Genomic DNA, 11,375 nt, shown 5'->3' on the forward strand with positions numbered 1-11,375 from the left:
CTAAAGCAGGCCTGTTTTCATCTCATTGTAGTACCATAGGAGAATCATGTGAACCATGGTGTAACATTATAGGGTATTTCAGGAGCGTATTCTACTCGTCCTGCAGATGCCCTGATGGCCAGTACACACCACTAAGGGTATTTTTCTCGTCCTGAAGTCAACAGTGAGGGGAAGGGAGAGGAAGTGGAAGGACATAACAAAAAATGGACTGACCTTAAGGTGAGGGCTAATAAGTACCTCACAAAAAAAGAAATGTGTGGATTCGTTTGTAAAGATTCAAATGATGTGGACAAGTTGTTGCAAGAGCAGGAGACAGACTCTGGGATAAGAGGAGCTTTGCTGCCAACTAAGGCGGCAACAGTCAAGGAAGGAATTGGATATTTCATCGTCCATCGGTAGGTGGACTGCCTTTTTGGCGTAATCAGCCCTGGAGATGTTATAGGAAACATCGATTTTAGTTTTGGCCAACTTATCAGTGCAGTATATGCCAATGACGTCTATGACGCCAAATAATTGAACCATTTGAAATAAGAGGAGTAGAGGCACGTTTTATGCGTGGTGCAGTGGTAATTAACGATACACAAATGAACAAGGTATATTGTAGTAGGGCCCAAATGAGGCCTAGCAGACGCCAGCTGAGGTTAGCAGACATCCACTAGACCTAGCAGATGCCAAATGCCGCCCTCACCTTTAAAGGGCGGCATTCCACTTTGGAGCCTGGAGAGGAAGCCTCGCTCTCTTAAGCATGCAACTACACACAACTGGATTCAGACACCTAGAAGTACCTCAGATGGATGATTTTACCCTCAAGGACTATAGGTGAGTGAAACCATGGTAGTGTATTCGAGGTAGACTCGCAGTCTACTTTAGTATGTAAGGTATACCTCAACGAGTAGAAGAAACAGATCTCTGTCCTATATTGGATGGAGCAGCAGACATTAGCTGTCAAGAGGACGAAAAATGGGAGACGGAATCAACAGAGCCTGTCCTCGTACAACAAGTAATGAAAGATTTGCTCGCTCTCAACCCCCCCGAAACGAACATGAGGAAATCATGAATGACGAAACCTTGGATAGGTATGCGAATGTACGTAAGCACTTGGAGGACATCTATGCCAGAAAGACGTCTTGGGCAGTGTGTTACCGAGTTAACCTGAATGTCCGTAACAACAACACAAATAACTATGCAGAGGCGGCTGCCATGCGGATAATGAAGGATCAGATCCTCACAGGGGCTCTGGATAGACTTGTGGAGGAGACAATCTATAACACAATTTTTGCCAACTTGGTTGATGATTCCTACTGCACTGAGCTGATGGTCTTCAAACAAGACTTCATGAGCCTTCACAATTTCACTAGTTTGGACCATTATACAATATTGTTAATTTGTAATTACTTCCAGGCCGTTCCTCTTTTCGAAGATCATATATTTACTTGATGGAGTTTGATGAAGCAGAAACATTTTAAAACACATTTCCAGGCTATCTTGCTTGTCCACAAAATTTGTTTAAGCCATTGTTTTTTCAACTTTACAAGGCTTTTGATATAGGGGTCAGCTCTAAAACCCAAATTAATCTACAAAGATATTGTTATCATACACCATTATATCTTTTACCTCATCACAAATTGATTTCATTCTGTCCTTTTTTTCTCTGTCCTTATAGGTCTACTACTTGGTCAAACGAGATGAATGTCACACTGTGCTGGGAGGTGGAATTTTTAAACCCCTTTCAGTACAAAGACCGTACTCGCGAGAGGGGAAAGGTGTGGGAAGATGTAGGCACTAAACTACAAGGCCATGGTATAGATGTTTCACGGAGATCGGTCCGTGACAGATACAATTTGATTAAAGACAACATCAAAACAAAAAACAATCTGGAGAGGAGGCAAAGTGGAATTGCACCAGAGATGACGCAGTCAGAAACGGAAATGACTCAAATTGTAGAGAGCTTGGTCAAGATAGAAGCCGATATGAAGGAACAGGAGACTGAGGAGGAAAAAAAGAAATGGTCACCGGAGATGTCAGCTTGCCGACAAGTTGTTTCAAAGATATGACTGTCATGGAGCTGGCTTCGTGAAACGACCCCCAGACTATTTTAAGTTAGATCCAGATCTAACTGTATCCCCTAACATTAAGTCTAACTTTCTTAGCATTGGTTGATTTGACGTTTGTGGATTGAACCATGTACATGTAATGTTATGGATTTTTTTAAGTTTAAATTTTGTGACGATTTAAGACACAAATACTTTTGAACTACCAAGGTAGCTTTAAAAAAAAATTGATTGGTCCACAGCTTTTTGTAGCAAGAAGACAAAAAATAAAATGTCTCCTGCATCTGCAACATTCTCTTTGATGCCCTGTATCCCATTGATTTTGTAAGTTACAAAATGTTGCTGAGCTTTGTCATGCAATTGCTGAATGGACTTTTACATGTAATGTGTAGTTCAGTATTGATATGATAACTTCTTCTTTTTTGCAGTGAAGCCATTTCAGCATCAGCGAAGGAGAGATGCCCCAAAGAGATATGACAAGCAACGCTTGGTTTGGTTTGGTAAATGCGAACGAGGTGACATGGTAATGACGACCCAAGGGGAAGGAGTGATCTATACTTTAGATCCATTTAAAAGAGACATTATCTTGGAAGATGGCAGGACTGTCCATCTTCTGGATATTATACTTGGTAATTACAAAAATGTCTTTAATTCTCACATGTCTTGCTTTATATGGAGATTCGGAAGCGGGCCCTTGAGTCCTTCACAGAAACCAGGAAAGAGTTGTATAAAGAAGCCAGGAAAAAACTCAAAAAGGCAGAAGACAACCAGTCCCTGTTGAAAACAGGACGATGACAGGGCATCAAAACGAAGATCTGGGTATGGATTATGGAACACGTCTCTTTAGCTCGAGTGAACTGTTGTGATCGCTCTTCGCCTGTCGTGATTTGAATGTCATATTTTTTTTTCTCCTTCTGAAGAAAAAAAATTGACACCTTTTAATTTAAATCGACAGGAATCATCAGGGTTTTTTTTTTATTTGACGAAAGAAGGAGGCTTCTCCTGTCCGTGACCAGATTTTTTGACCTCTCCACGAGTTGGAACAGTAATCGTTAGTACTCTGCTTCAGGAGGGTATTCTTCTGGACCAGGCATGCACACGACACACGCGATTGACCCATGCCAAAATGCATTCTGGAAAGAAACCGGTCATTCAATTAGTTTCAAAATTTACAAAACTTTCCCCTTAGACAAGTCAAAATGGATTTGAATGTTTGAAACTTTGAATTTGAATTTGAATTTGAATTATTTCAGTTTATTGATAGGAAAAGTCTCCGTCTATGAATTACATTCTGTTTAACAGAATTGTCCATTTAGATTGAACAATCCTTACTTGGTTAAATTTTAAGGTTAATACTAATACGTAAAGTGTATAATGTTTAAATTAACTGTATCATGCCGAAGATACAGATTAACTATTGCAAGCCTGAAGAGCTATTACAGGTTCCGAACATTGGCAAGACCTTAGCCGAAAGGACCCTGGTTCTTAGAGAGGCGAGTGATATAACCGCAGAGTCGCTTATAGAGATTCCTCATATTAGGAACCCCTCCGAGATTGTAGAATTTTGCGCCATTTACGGAGAAGTTGAGCGCTAATAATGATCGGTCTCCTCCTAAAGATACTCCCACACCTGAAGACAGTCGGCCACCTTCTCCATATCCGTTCGATTTGTATCCAAAGAATACATTATCATCACACTTATTGTTTCTTTGGGTAAATGTGAATGACATAGTTTGATAACTTGATGATAAGGAGTCAGAATACAACTCAATTTTTCAAGTGCAAAATGGTTTTATTCATGTAAAATTCAGTTTTTCATCTTTTCATACCACAAAATGATGGACTGACGAGCATGAAGTTAGTAATAAAAAAGTCAAAGGTGATTGAGGAAAATCCAAAGAGAAGGCTAAAACCATTGACCACAAGACCTCTCCGCAGCATAAGGCAGTTAGTTTCCGTTCGCCGCGGAAATATACGTCTTCGACTCGGAAGAGGGTTTCTCCGGCTAGGGAGGACCGTAAATTGGCGTCTTCCCCAATAAGGGATTGTAAGGACTCTCGTAAAGTAATTCATGATGAGAGTCTCTACTCAATACAATTATGCAACGTAAAGGATTTTTCTATGGAATACAGTCAACAAATTTCTTGATATATCCTTTTGTACAGGCCAAATATTTTCTAGATCTGAAGGATGCTACTTTCTACTGATTCAACCATGGATGAAGGAATGACAGAGGTTAAGAAATTTGCTCTCTTTGACTTCGAAGACCATAGCATGGAAGTATGTCCTCTGGAATGGGTAAAGGAGCCCATTGGTGGCGAAATAAATGTAAACGACAATGTCAAGGTTTGCCTAGCCAGGCAATGGCAAGGGATGAGCATCTTACAAGGGTTGTCATTAAGGATATCCCTTTATCCCCGAGTGACGATGTGATAAAAAATGATGTGGCAGCCCGAAAGCAAGAAATAGAAAGTGAGATCCATCGGCAAAGGCTGAGGATGAATGGTCAATTGACCAATTGTTTGAATGGGGATAGAGTCATCTTCATCGCCCGTCAACCCTCCCTCTTCCGAGGATGATATCCTTTGGTAACCTTTTCAGGGGCAGTTGGTCCTCTAGCATGTGAAGGACCCAGGAACAAGGAAACAAAGGAATTAATGAGCTGTGAAACTACGAGTGGGGGGGGGGGAGTTATTTAATGCAGCAGAGATGAAGCAAGATCAAAGGTTGCTGTTAGACATAAGAGATGAAGATCTTGTTGCTATTGAGGTAAAGTATCATAAATCATGTTATCTGCGATAGACCAAGGTAGTACAGAGATGTAAATCCCAAACAAAAGGAGAAAGTTCACAGCAATTGAATGAAAAATCTGTAATAAAGTGGTAGAGATAAGATAATTTAAAACAAAGAAATCTTGCGTCTAACCAAACTTAACAGGTTGTTCATCAAAGAGGCGACAGATGTGGAAGGCATTGATGCTTCCTTGCACAAATCTGGTCGTCTGAAGGCGAGACTTAGGCGCTCACATCCTGTTCCCTGCTTTTCCAAGCCATCACGTCAGAGTGGAAGTGATATTGTGTTTGTAGAAATACTTAATGGTGGTAGAGTATGTTGTTAAAGAAGTCACTAGACAGGAAAGCAAAAGCAGTGTAAATTCCTTTTTCCTTTTTCAGAATGCATCCTGAAGAAGTTTAGGACGTCAACCGGGGCGGCGTGCCTTTCTCCACGCGACTTCAACATGAAGATCAATTCTAAGTGCGCGTATGCAAGGAAGACTCTCAAAAATAAAAACAAATAAAACAACCGGGGCGGCATGCCTTTCTCCATGCAACTTCAACATGAAGATCAATTCTAAGTGCGCGTCTGCAAGGAGGGCTCTAAAAAATAAAACTATTCTCTTTAAAGATACTATACTATTCGATAAAAGGTTCTGCAAATCAGACTATTACTTAGGAGATTGCAATCACTTAAGTCGATTTGACAACTAAGAGATGTCACAATTGTAGTTACATTGTAGAAACACTTAATATTGAAGAGGTGGTAGAGGATGTTGTTAAAGAAGTCACTAGTCAGAAAGTAAAAGCAGTGATTGTGTTCTCCCAGGCCAGGCAGGAGCAGAGTCTCATCCTTTCAGAGAGCTATTCCATTCTGCTCAATAATTATTTGAAGGCCTGAGAGTCCCGCCGAAACATCCAGGAAAGGCCAATTCACCTACGCCAATTATTGTCAAATTCCAATCATACAGGAAGAGGAGTGAAGTTCTGGCCAGCAGACGTAAGCTTGCCGGCACACGAAAGTCGATTCAAGAGGACTTGACTAAAGAAAACGTGAGGCTGCTGAAGGCAACCCGGGACAATAAAGAGGTCAAGGCTGCGTGGACCAGGGATGGGCGAGTTACTGCCCTTGTCCCTGCCACAAAGGGCAAAGAACTAAAAAGGTTGATCAACTCTCTTGAAGACTTGAACAATTAACAGTGAACTTACTAGTTACAACATTGTCTTGCCATGGTCAGATAACCATGTCTGGTTTTAAGTGTGCTATTTATGTACAGTTTGTACTTTGTTGACATGCTTTGTTTTTTGTATCTTGTATCTTATATACTTTATGTCTTTTTCATTATGCTTGATGTTACAATTTTCCTTGTTTTTCATTGCCCTTCTCTTCATTCCCCATTTCTGAGTCTATCCCAGTTTCCTTTTCCCGTTTCCCCTTTTCTCAGTACCCTACATGAATTGCTGAGTTTATTTCACCTTATTCCGTTTTTTTTGTTGTCACGTTTTCTCCTTTCTTGCATGTTTGTCTGTATTGCCAGCCACCTACTATACAATACTCTCATGTAATGTTGCACATTCAGTATCAATATGGCTCAAATGGATGATGAAATTTGTAGATTTTATGAAGACAATATGAGCAATTTATGTGACGGTTATGATATCCCTAATGTTCATTGTAATTATCATACAGAAGATCAATTTTTTGAAACAGCATCTAAATATAATCATGCGAACAGTGGCTTAACTCTTCTTCATATAAATGTCAAAACACACAGTCTGGCCACCACTTGCTAATGACATGTCTGTACAGTACATAAGATTACTGAGCTTGTTCCTACCAAGCTATATCATTTTCTAGCTTGGAGCACTGGCTTAAGTGAGGACATTAATGAATCAGTGAAGAATTCAGTCCCTGAAAAATCACACCTGTTAAGTTTGGCCAGTGCAGTGGCTATATACCGCCCCTATCATGCCACCCTTCAAACTGGACAGGACCTGTCCTTATGCAACAATCTGTGGACAGGAGTGCAAGAAGAACACATCCTGAACTTATACGAGGGGGCAAATTCATGATGTCCGACTGTAAACAATAATATGAATATATTGTGTCTGACAGTCTTGAATGGGTTAAAGAGCCCATTGGCGGCGAACTAAGTGTCGACGACAATGTCAAACTTGCCTGGCCAGGCAAGGGCCCGTTTGGATCTGGAACTGCAACAGAGCACAATGCAATTGTTCTAGCCGTGAGCGGTAAGTTATTCAGATTCTACAGTCGTAGCTCATCAAAATCAAAAGTCCAGTTAGAATTAGTTAGATCCACTTTCATATCATAGAGTCTAGTTTCATTTGATGCAACTCGTATGAATTGTTATGATGCGTAGGTCTAGTCTACTCTAGTAGAATCTATACAAGGCAAGTCTACTCCAAATGGTATTTGAATCTCAAACTCAAAGTCAAAGAGAAAATCAAATTTCTAGAAAGTTCATTTTCTGCCCTAATTATTATGATTATGACACCTGACTGAGTTGACACCTGGACAATAAATGAGTTGAACTCATCAGGCTGTAGGCCTAATTAATTAAGAGTCATAAGACTAAGACTAGAGGTCTAATCTAAATAATCTTTTTAATCTTAGTTTATTTTTAACACACATGTTTGTCACACTCACAGTTTGATGCGCCTCGTGCTCTATTGATCTGCAAAGTTTTAACCTTTTCATGACTCTTCGTCATTTATTTGGAAGACCCTTTTTTAAAGCAATATGGGTCATTCCATCGGGTTGGGTCTTTTCAGCATTTTCACGTGTTTGAATGTTTAGAAGCTATTTACTCAAATTTGAATGTATTTTTAGAAAAATAAAAGTATGTTATATTGAAGAGTAATGTAGTACAGAATAAATAAACATGAAAACAGAAACTTCTTCATCATATTTTTTTTTTGGTGAGAGTTTTACTACCGATGTCTCAGCGATTTTGAGGGTGAAAGTTGTGACATGAAAACATGTCATTTTCATGAACTTATTTCTGGAAAAAAGTTCATCATAATGCAATGTTTCCTACTTAAAACATGTCACCTTTAGTACCCCTACTATGTCTGAGAAGCTCAAGTGAAATGTGCAAAAAATCGGCAAGTTATTTCATATTGAAAAAACACAATACCTACGTTACCAACGATGTCCTAGGCACTTTTTTCGTAACGGCGGTAATTCTAGCATTTTACACAAATTTAGCAGGATATTTTCTTAGAAAGTTTCATCTTATTAGGAAGGTACAACCCCTCATGAACATATGTAGAAAGAATGATGATTAAATCGGTCGGTAAATATAAGAAAACAATTAATTTACCGCGAAAATCGGGCGCGATGTCCTTCGTGATTTGGTAACGTAGGTGTGAAATTACGGTGTTTGAGATATAAACCAGCCCGCTAGCTTCAGTTTTCGGTGTTAAAATGACCTGCTAGTTATTCACGAATGCGCAGAACATGTTTTTTGCCGGACTGCGACGACCTACCCCTACAGTGCAACCACAAACGTGAAGATGTCTTTGTAACGTGGTGCAGCCATTTTCGCCCGTCAGCGCCCAAATTGGTACGTAATATGTTTTTTAAGTTATTTTTATGGCCCAAATTATTATCATGGACAATGAAATTCCATGTTTTAAAAATGTAATTCCATTTTAAATTGTGTTATTTTCATCTTAAACCGGTTTTCAAACCATCACATGTGAGTGAATATTTTACTGTTGTCCCACATACTGATATATGTGTTATAACGAAACATGCAAAATCAATGCCGGACTTTTACCCTTAAAAAGCTAGTTTCTTAAACAGAAATTGAATTTAGTTATAAGAATCCCGTAAATAATGATATTCATGATGTTCCTACACCTCAGATTTTTTCTGACAAGTTTTAAATTAATTAATATTATTTATATGGTGCCATTAATTGTCATTGAACAATGATGGCTAAGCCTAACGAAAAACGCAAGTTATTGAACATTGCTTCCTTCAAGTTAGGAAGTTCAATCTGAGACCCGAAATACACAACTTTTTGGGCAAAAAGGGGGTTGAGGGTTGGGGTTGAGATAGAGAAGAATGGGTTAAAGGGGGAGGGCACCCCCCCCCCCCCCCCCCCCCTCCGATTCAATTAAAATTGGATACATAATAATGTAATGAGCCTTTTTTTTTAATATAATTTTTTTTTTTTTTTTTTTTTTTTTTTTAAATTAAATAATCATTGATCTGGCTCCCCTTCCCCCTCATCCAAAGGTTGAAGTGAGGGATAAGGGGCTTCAACACCTTCCCTCCCCCTCCAAATAATGATAAATAACAAATATAATTTTTTAACAAAAATTTATAATTCAACACAAATATTAAACTTAAAAGAAAAATCAAAATGAACAACCAATAATAATACCTACTTCTATTTGGGCATGCAACGAGCCAAAAGTGAGGAACTCCCTATCCATCTTGCAATCCTCTGTCTAGTTGTTCCATCCTTAATTCTTACAATTTGATTTTACAACAGATCTAGATAGAAGTACTTGATAATTGCAAACACAACACACGTTTGAAATGAAAAATCACAGAAACAGTTTACAGTTTTGTTTTATTTTTATCTCATTTAATATTCTTTACTCATTGGTTTTTATTTATTTCTTTTCATGCATATTTATTAGATTGCTGCATCCATTTCATTCATGGCTCCTATAACTCCCTTGAGGATTCAGCTCCGGCAGAGAGAGATCAAGAGAGCAGGCAAAATGACCAGTCATCGAAACCTTCCTGGAAAACAAAGATCTTTCCAATCTAATCACTATTTTGAAGAAGATATAAAGTTGATCATTGATATCTATCAATATACCTCTTGTATGAATACTGTTTTTTAATTTACTGATCAAGGGATAAAATATATTTCAGATGACATTTGATGTAGTCTGTCATTTTTCAATGAGTATAAGAGGATAGTTACTCTAATATCATACTGATGTTACTCGGACATGATGTCCGTGTAACATAGGTAACTGGAGGTGTTGAGGTGAATATAGACCATAAATCTTGCAGGTTTCCTTTCAATTGTGTTATCATCTCATTAAATATGTTTCATGCATCAATTAATTGGCACATTTCATGGAATGTAGCCAAGATTTTCTATGCAAGAGAAAAGATTACCCTTTAGAAAAAAACATGATCTGAAGATTGCTAGTTCCTCATTTGTTTCATGTTTATAAATTGATATAATGTTGCTGTGTTCAAGTTTTAAGTATTCTAAACTATTGCTCCCATCATCTAAATGTTTTCCACACACAAAAAAGTGGAGTACAGACTGTGACAAAGTTTCAGATCAGAAAATAAATGAGCAAGTAAAAAAAGATGTCCTTGTAACGTTGGTTTTTTGGTGTGTCTGTTTTTCATTTTAAATGAAAGTGTGCGAAGGAATACACACAATTCCAGTGGAATCTATTGAAGAATGGGTGTTAAAAACAGGATATAACAATAAACAAATTATTCAACAACTCTGAATTTTGAACCTTCATGTCACAATTTATGACCCAACCCGATGGAATGACCCATATACATGTATGTTTCTTTTGTAGAAAATGAACTGAAGCTTAGAGAGAAGAGGAACAAGGCGTGTAAAGAAGACTCCATCGAGATGGATAAAGAGTCGGGGAGAGGCTATCGTAGGAAGATAGCAAAGAGGTTATATACTAGTGTTACAAGCTCCAGTTCCGACTCAGATAAACTTGAAGTAATTAGGCCTGCCGAGGTTGACATCGAACAGTTTGAAGTAGCTCCCAGCAAGACCAAGGTATTTGATTCTTTATGGGTTTCTAGGCCTGGATATGGATTTCAAGTATTCCACCTTGACCCATTCAACTAAACAGGTGTTCTCTTTTAAATGCCTTTGGTTATACTCTATTCTTTCACTTTTTCCTGATTTTATGGATGTGTGTGTATACTCTGTGAATTGCTGATGACAAATGTATATTGGTTCCTTAAGCGTGATGTAACATGCATTTATTATCATTTTTTAATTTATAGTATGCAACTGCTAACAAAAGCACAGTCAGGTAATACAACATATTGTTGACAGCTAGTCACATTGCATCTTTGTTTTTACGTGTAAATAAGGTCCAAAATATTGAATTAGTGGAATAGAAAAGCAACTACCGGTAGATTTAAAAGCAAGCATTAACTTACCAGAAAGAAATTTTAAAAAATCATAACAGAAAGGAAACAACATTATAAGTAGTAAGTACATTGTTCTTTGGCAGTTTAAGGATCCGCTCCTTATTTAGATTTCATGTTCCACTGACTGTTTGTATTTATCTACAGAAATCCAAAGTAGTAAAAAAGAAGGCCGGGCAGGATCTGACGCAGATCAAAGAAATGGCCAGTCAGCTAAGGAAACAGATGCTCGGGAGCAATTCTAATGCTGATGCTGATGCTAGTCTGGTAGGTACTATGGTAATTATCTGGTTGTTGATGATCGAGAGATGTCATAATTGTAGTTACATTGTAAAAACACTTAATATTAAAGAGGTGTTA

At 38.2% G+C, this 11,375-nt stretch overlaps 1 long non-coding RNA gene across 1 annotated transcript; it reads left to right on the forward strand.

Moving 5' to 3' along the window:
* The first annotated feature begins 8,204 nt into the window (after positions 1 to 8,204).
* Positions 8,205 to 10,195, forward strand: LOC115921170. Its single transcript, XR_004062785.1, has 2 exons — positions 8,205 to 8,412; positions 9,503 to 10,195. It is a non-coding gene; the product is annotated as an uncharacterized LOC115921170 (long non-coding RNA).
* Positions 10,196 to 11,375: the final 1,180 nt, after the last annotated feature.

The sequence above is a fragment of the Strongylocentrotus purpuratus genome, unplaced genomic scaffold (assembly GCF_000002235.5).
Source record: "Strongylocentrotus purpuratus isolate Spur 01 unplaced genomic scaffold, Spur_5.0 spur5_scaffold_1, whole genome shotgun sequence".
Lineage (NCBI taxonomy): Eukaryota > Metazoa > Echinodermata > Echinoidea > Camarodonta > Strongylocentrotidae > Strongylocentrotus > Strongylocentrotus purpuratus.